Source organism: Crocuta crocuta, unplaced genomic scaffold (assembly GCF_008692635.1).
Source record: "Crocuta crocuta isolate KB4526 unplaced genomic scaffold, BGI_CrCroc_1.0 scaffold10, whole genome shotgun sequence".
Taxonomy (NCBI): Eukaryota; Metazoa; Chordata; class Mammalia; order Carnivora; family Hyaenidae; genus Crocuta; species Crocuta crocuta.
Window position 1 is genome coordinate 2,429,378 of NW_027527551.1, and position 5,984 is coordinate 2,435,361.

Consider the following 5,984-nt stretch of genomic DNA (forward strand, 5'->3'; position numbering starts at 1 on the left):
GGAGCCCCACTTCTCTCTCTCTCTCTCTCTCTATCCCTCCTTCCCCCCCACCCCTCTCTTCCCCCCACCCCTGTCTCCCTCTCTCCTCTCTCCTCCTCTCCTCCTCTCTCTCCTCTCTCCTCTCTGTCTCTCTCTGCCCCTTGTGGGATTCTCTCTCTGCCCCTTGCTCACTTGCACCCTCTCCCTCTCAAAAAAGAAAGAAGAAAAATTCCTGACTGTGTTAAGACTACATTTCTGGGGGAGGTTGATACTGCAGTTAGGTGAGGTATTAATCCCTTGCTTGATGACTTGGCCTGGCCCAAGTGATTCCATTAAGAAAAATGTTTTGTTTTGTTTATATTTATTTAGTTTTGAGAGACAGAGTGCAAGCAGGGGAAGGTCAGAGAGAGAGGGAGACACAGAATCTGATTCAAGCTCCAGGCCCATGAACTATGAGATGACCTGAGCTGAAGCTGGACACTTAACTGACTAAGCCACCCAGGCACCCCCCAAGTGATGCCATTTTGGGCCTGTGGTTTTCTTTTTAACAAGGGTGTGGCACACAGATGAAAATATGGTGGAGCTATCCTTTTTCCTTAAAGGATTATACTGGTTGCTGAGTTTGAGAGTCGACCATATGGAGAGCAAGAGTAGAATTCAAACACTAGTGGGAGACTAATGCAGGTGAGAAATCATGGTGGCTTAGAACAGAGTAGTAGCAGTGGAGGTGGTGAATGATGGAAGTTGACCCTTGAACAAATGGGATTGAACTACATGGGTCCACTTACATCGATTTTTTTATACTACAGTACTGTAGATGTATTTTCCTTATGATTTTCTTCATATTTTCTTTTCTCTAGCTTTATTGTAGGAATGCAGAATATAATACATATAACATACAAAATACTGTTTATGTTATCGATAAGGCTTCCAGTCAATAGTAGGCTATTAGTTCTTTGCTTTTTTTTTCATGTGTAACTCAAACCTTCAAACCTTCTGGTTTAATAATGTTCCTACCAGGAGAGGAGACCATATGAATGGAGAATTTAGATATTCCAATTTCTGAAATTGGAATTTTGATCTCCATTATGACTTAATAAATTTATGTGAATTTTTAATATAAGCTAGCCTTTGAACCCTGTCAGCTTAAGAATTCAGTGATGAAAGTGGGTTTTCTGGTCCTCCATCATTGCATGAACACATGGCTAGGTGGTCATTTCATGATTCCTTGATTTTCAGACTTTGTAATTCCCACAGTAAGGAAGCTCTGCTCAAGAAATCAAATAAACATTATTTTTAATTTAAAAAAATTTTTTAAGGTTTTTTTTTTGAGAGAGAGAGGGGGAAGGGCAGAGAGAGAGAGAGGGAGAGCACAGAGCCGGATATAGGGCTTGAACCCATGGACCTTGAGATCATGATCTGAGCTGAAACCAAGAGCCAGATGCTTAACCTTAAAAGCTAATCAACTTTGGCTACTTTCTTCAGCTGATATAACCAAATGGATTTTAACTTCCTAGGTATTCATACTCTTCTGATCTTCAGCTAATTCTCTGTGCAACTTTTTTTTTTTAAGGGGCATTTTTGGGATTAAAGTACTTGTTTGAGACCAAAAAGAAAATTTCACAACAATTTGATTTTTCTGATAAAATGTCCCTCTTGAGCCTTCCCATTTCCTATTTTTCTAGGTTCTGCTAGGAAAAATGTTAATTTCAGTACTGCTTTTCTTTGCCTTATGGCTAGCCTTTATTTTCATGTTAAGGTAAAGATCATGTTTTTCTGTTGGATTTGCCTGTTTTTTGTTCCTCTGCTGATGTTCCTCCTTTCCCCTTGCCATCTTCCCAAATGAGAACCTGTAGAAGGTATTTTTCTGTAGTTTTGATTTGTGTGTTTCCTGTAATCGTGCAGGCAGTTTACAGCTGAGTAGCCTCAGATAGCCATGACATCACTTTTCTCTTTATATCAAATTTAGTTTTAGTGATAAAAATTTAGGAAATAGCATACACTTAGGCTAATAGTGAGTGACCTAAGGAATAACCTCTTGATTTTTGGTCCGATTCCTGGGTGGATATTCTTCCTTTCCCTTACATTGTCTTAAACTCTCTTTTAAGTTTGTGTGTGTGTGTGTGTGTGTGTGTGTGTGTGTGTGTGTGTGTCTCCCCATAAATCTTCTAAACTTTGTTTCAAATCTAAGGTATTTTAGGAATGGTTTGTGCACACAGCAGGATCAGATTCTTTTCTAAAAAGACTTTGCTTTATGTGACATTTTGTTTCTATTATCCTCATGTTCTTATTCCATTTCTAAATTTGTCATAGAAAAGGGCATTCTTATTCTTTCTAATGAATTTTATTTACTAAAAAAGTTTTTGTTTCATGATATGGTTGACTGTAAAATAGCTTTCCAAAATCTTATGCTTTAGATATGTTATTTATTTATGATACATATGCTCTGTACTTCCTTTCCTTTCCATAAAGACCTTTCATGTACCATGTGCTTTATTAGTCTGTCTCCCAGCTAGAATGTATATTTGATGAGGATGAGTATTTTTATATTTTGTTCACTGCTGTATCACTAAGCTTTGGAGGAGTGCCTTGTACATAGTAGATGCTCAGTAAATACTGAGTAAAGAAAAGATCTGGTTGGTACCTTAGGTCACAAACTGAGATTTGAATAGAAGGAGTAAGGATTGCTTGAATGTTCAAATTAGAGACTGGAAATTATTTTATACTTGTGAAATGGAAGAAAATTCCCCAGGGTAAGAAAGGCCTGATCTCTTTAGGCCCCCACGAGATAGTGGCAGTTTATTTTCTAAATTTTTTTAAATTAAGACTCTTGACCCTACATGGAGCTTGACCTCCTGTCCTGAGAACCAGAGTCTCCTACTCTAAGGAGTGAGCCAGCCAGGTGCTCCTGAAGTTGTGATTTGAGTGCAATGCTAGTGTTGCAGATTTCATTGAGGGTAGGTCTAGAGGTCTCTACGGTCTGTGTAGTTTTAATCAAATCTCTGAGGTAAACACTCATAACTATATTAATAGTTTTTCCTATGCTGTTCGCATCCTCTCTTGCACTAAATAATTTCTGGCCTGGAGCATTATTTTGTAAATTGGAGTAACATGTGAACCATCCAAAGGATGAAATTTCATCTAAAGGAAGAAATTCATTAAGGCCCTTTAATACAGATAGAATTAAAAAAAATTTACATTACATTTTTATGTAGTTCAATATGTATGAACAAAACTAGTAAACCGTGTATGCTTTTAGGTCTTATGCAACTATAAATTAATGTACTTTATGCTTTAATATTAATATACTTTAATATACTATATATACTTTAATATTTTGATACTATTTTGGATAAAGTTTGAAAAACTAAATTGATACTTACAGTATAAATGCTGCCATTCACTCTGCAAATTCTGTTGTGTTTGTCATATTTTAGAGATACTGTGATAACTCATATTCTCTACTTTTTTCCATTTGAGCTACTGCTGAAACCTTTGTTCACACATTGTTTGGCTTTCATTTATCCTTTATAAGGGTTTCAGGCACATTGGAGCATATCTGTAGGTGCTCAATAATTATTTTCCACATGAATTCAGGATGAAGAAGAACATCCTATTTGATTATCCTTGGGTATTTGATATTTTTCTCACCTATACATCCCACTCAGAGTAGAAATAAGAGTTATAGTAAATGTTACTCTCCTTGAAGGCACTGTTATATGAAACACTGAAAGAGAAAGTGTGTGAGTGAAGGAAGGGCAGAGGGAGAGAAAGAGAGAGAACTTTTAGCAGGCTCCTTGCCCAGCGTGGAGCCTAAAGTGGGCCGTGAGATCATGACCTGAGCAAAAACCAAGAGTCAGCTGCTTAACCAACTTGAGGCACACAGGTGCCCCTGAATCTTTTATAACTTAAAATTTAGTGTTTTGAGGTTGTAGTGTATCAGAAAATGTTGACTTTTGAAGTTACAGCTATATCACCACTTGATCTTGAGCAAGTTTCAGATTCTGAGTTTTTATCTCCTTTTGGTCACAATGGTTGTAGATTACAATACAAAAACATTAAGGTTATAGGTTTGTGGTGACATGAGCATAGGGGAATAGGGATACGGAGACTGGGGAGAAAAGAAAGAAGGAACAGCTGATACCTTTGTACACAGTCAAGATGCAGATGATCTGAAGAACAGATTGAGAGCAGGTGAGATGTTTGCAAAAGTGTTTTGTAGATACAAAACATTCCTTACAGCTCAGATGCTGGTATGTTTATGGAAGATATTTGTTTTATTTTTCCAGTGGCTACGGCTTGTTAACTTAGAAGACCACCTTGCCTTGGGAGTAGGATCCTGCTTTGAGGTTGACAGGAGTTGGACATACAAGTCACAAATTCCAGCAGTTTGTGAATTATGATTGGTTACTTTATTTGTACTAATAGTCTGTTTTTATAAGATTGGCAGTATGAGAGGAAAAGGCTTATTGCTAGAAATTTGGGGTGATGTTGTTTTGTATCATTTTTTTCTTTTCTTTTTTTTTTTTATTTATTTCTAGGAGAGAGAGAGAGAGAGAGACAGCGTGAGCAGGGGAGGGTCAGAGAGAGAGGGAGTCACAGATGGAAACAGGCTCCAGGCTCTGAGCTGGCAGTCAGCACAGAGCCCGATGCGGGGCTCGAACCCAGGAACTGAGAGATCATGACCTAAGCAAAAGTTGGACGCTTAGCCGACTAAGCCACCCAGGCACCCCTGTATTATTCTTAACTTCTGGTGTGTTTGTCTTTGTTGTTTGGTATGGATAGTTGTGCCACCTATTGACCCAGCAATGAAATCTGATCTTGGTATCAGGTTCTCCTTTGTGGTTTGGTTTATTAATAATTGAAGTACCTAAGGGTTCTGGGTGTGAATTCTTCATACTTTATAATTAATTTAGAAAGAATCAGGGAAGTTAAGATTTTCTATTGAAGTAATTAAGCATTGTGGCTTTGAAATAAATATATATCACTGTTATACCAAAATGATCAAAACATGATAAGAGGACCCAGTTTATGTTTTATTGCCCTTAAGGATGAAAGTATTTTTAAACTTCTTGGTGTCCTTTTCGTTTCCAGTTTGGGTGTGTAGGAGTCTTTTTATCAGAAATATTTTAGCACTGATGTTTGCTTGGCATTAAAAAAAAAAATCTATGTAAACATGACCCTAGACAGCTGTGTTTAATATAGTAAAGACTCATGGGGAGACTTTACCATGTTTTTTGTTGGGACTTCATGTCTGTATATTTTAGTATTTAAAGGATGTGGTTTGGGGCTTTGAAAATGAGAAGGATGTTGCCTAACTCATAGCTGAATGCCTGCTTATCTAGATTGTTCTGTCGTGGAACAGAACGTGAAACATGAAAGCAACATGAAAGTTGTTTTTACTCTACTTACACTGACAGTATTAAGTTGGAAAACTTTGGTGGAAGTATTTGCACATGGCTAGTGAGTAGAATTTTCTTTAAAATCTGACATTGCATAGGATTTTTAGGTAAATAGGGTGCTGGAAAAAAGCTGCTACTCAACTGTGTTTTGCTTTTCAGAAAAGTAATGAAGATTAAAGTGACCATGACCTGGAGAGCGTCCCCTGTGTCTCTACTTCATCCACCTCTCTGAGCTAGCAGTGCACTAGGTCAGGAAGCAGTGGGTGGAGTTGCCTAATTGCATCAACTTCCTAGTCTGCCTAAGTATTGATTAGTCAGATACTCCCATGTTTCATTTAAAAGATTGTTGCTGATTTGCTGGTTTCTTTTAAATCCTTAGGTTTGACATTGGTTCACTCTAATGAATGCTTGCCAAGTACAAGGCACTGTGCTGCATGCTCTTTGAGAGCTACAGAAAAAAGTATGATTACTCATACCTTTCAGTTTACAGTATAGTAGGGGAGAGGAAATCAAGATAGACCAAGGTAAGTGTCCCAAGGAAGGCATATAGTAGCCATTTGGTAATACTGCTGGGTGTGGGTGGGGCAGTGGATGAGAAATGGC

At 37.8% G+C, this 5,984-nt stretch overlaps 1 protein-coding gene across 9 annotated transcripts in view; it reads left to right on the top strand.

The window, feature by feature from the left end:
* Positions 1-5,984, top strand: part of FBXO34 (F-box protein 34) — an 84,258-nt gene that overhangs the window by 56,582 nt on the left and 21,692 nt on the right. For 3 of the 9 annotated variants that reach the window (XM_077768336.1, XM_077768390.1, XM_077768354.1), the window contains one exon: positions 5,761-5,905. The exons of the other annotated variants lie outside the window; for them this stretch is intronic. The gene's annotated coding sequence lies outside the window, so the exon portion shown is untranslated. The remainder of the gene's footprint in view (positions 1-5,760; positions 5,906-5,984) is intronic. 9 annotated transcript variants of the gene reach the window in all.